The sequence below is a fragment of the Nelumbo nucifera genome, chromosome 4 (genome assembly GCF_055504915.1).
Source record: "Nelumbo nucifera cultivar China Antique chromosome 4, China Antique-T2T, whole genome shotgun sequence".
Lineage (NCBI taxonomy): Eukaryota > Viridiplantae > Streptophyta > Magnoliopsida > Proteales > Nelumbonaceae > Nelumbo > Nelumbo nucifera.
The window spans coordinates 93,765,813-93,768,000 of NC_142652.1; positions in this window are offsets into that span (position 1 = coordinate 93,765,813).

Genomic DNA, 2,188 nt, shown 5'->3' on the forward strand with positions numbered 1-2,188 from the left:
CACATCTTGATTGGTATGCTTGAAGATATGGTGGAGAGATTGCCACTTATGAGGCTCCATCTCCCTGAGGCATCTCTGGCCATTGTGATAAGGCCCCAAGGAGACTATCTGGAGAAAATAGGCTTTATCGTCTCCCTCCCGGAGAGGCTTGGTCATGTGATGACCAATGCCTGATCCACATCAAGGGTGAAGGTTGGGTCCAATATGCAAGAGACTCCGCCGGAAAATGTCCAAGCAATGAAGTCCCCCTTTGTATGATGGACAGAATAGTCTTTTTATTCATTCCATTAACAAACACTGATGGTAAGGAAGATTTAGTCAATTGTCAGAAACAGTAAGGATAATTTAAGACAATACTGAAACAGTAAGAGTATAGTTAGTTAATTTCCTAAACCTTAGGGTATATTAAGAAATTTGCCCTTTATTTTATCCAAATTTGATTTTCATGAAGAATGAAAATCCTTTTTTCTTTTTGGATAAATGTTCAATTAAAATCTGAGGCAAGAAATTTTAAGGATGCAAGTTATTGTAGAACTAGTCATCAATCACTTAATGCACGTTGATATGGCTAAATTAGAAAACGAAATGCAAGCAAATAACATGGAGCTTGTGTTTTAATTCATGACTATTCTACAACGATGAGCTTGCTCCTACTATAATGATTACTTTGAAGTTAAGATTTCAGGGTTTTAGAAATTAAACCCTTGAATGAGATGATTGATAGTTTTAGAACTAGCTAAAACTTTAGGTTATGTTTGGTTTGAAGGAAAAAATAGGGAAAGGTAAGGAAACCTTTACAAATATTGAGAAAAAAAAAACTAAAACAGATTTAGTTTCAGAGATGTTTTATCACCGTTGCTTTGCCACCGTTGTTCTAGCCCAGGTAGTCCAGGTTTAGTCTTTTGAATGGTTTCATAACAAAAATCTAAAATTTTCATTCTCTAGCAACCTCCCATTTACTGAAGGCCATGATTCATGGTTTGATGAGGGATAGTTGATTTCACATCAAATTACCCTAAAATGTTCATATGAATCAACTCTCGTGAGCACCCCACTTCAAGTGATTGTACAAAGGTTGAGCCAAGCTACATTGATCATTCTTGTTTGAAAATGATGAAAGCTGGTGGTACTCTTTGAAAATTTGAAGGATAATAAAGGATAAATGTGTCTTTTTATCAAGTATATCAAATATACCGGCATCTTATTTAAATAGGGGAGGTTTTAGTAGTAGGGGAGGTTTAAGTCTTTTACCCCTTTCTTTACTAGTATGTTATGCACCAACATATATCTCCATGCTGCCACATAATACACCGATGTGATGTCATGACTCATGCAACAAGGTGTATCCTCTTCCTCCCCACCCACCCTTCGAGACAAAATCAACCCCTCACAAGATTGCCCCCCACAATGTCCCGCATCACATCCCCGCTATGTATTGGAAACATCTCCCGATGATGAATTCCCCTATCATCACCGAGAGATGTTCACAATATACGGCGGGGATGTGCTGTGGGACATTGTGGGGGGCAATCTTGGGGGGGTCGATTTGAACTCCCCCCCCCCCCTCCTTCTCTTCCCTCTCTTGCTGGTCCCGTTCTAGAGTCGCAGAGAACCCCAAACCCATATCACCATCTATATGTGTAGAGGTTAAGGTTGCTAGGCCTTGTCAGATAGCAAAACTGGAGGTTCAATGTTGCTTCCACCGGCTGTTCTCTATGAGTTTTCTTGCATTGGGCAATCAATAGGGGAAATGTTAAAACACCCTTTAGTTCATGTTTCTAGCTAGTGGAAACGTTTTATGACTCAAAATAGTCTCAAGCAAATAGGAAACTGACATTTAAACTTGATGAATCAATTTTTGGGTGATGGCCAATTTTTTGTGCTAAGTATCTCGTCATTTGGTCTGCTTCCAAGTGGCGCCAATGACTCAGGCCGAAGTGAACTTTGGCTGTCGAGCTGGGTAGGCTAGGTGGCAAGCTGACCAGGTGGTGAGCTGCCTGTGAGGTGCCGAGTTGCCTGTGAGGTGCCGGGCTGACCAGGTGCCGAGCTGCCTGTGAAGTGCCGGGCTGACCAGGTGTCGAGCTGCCTATGAGGTGCTGGGCTGACCAGGTGCCAAGCTGCTTGTGAGGTGCCGAGCTGCCTATGAGGTGCTGGGCTGACCAGGTGTTGAGCTGCCTGGTGGCGAGAT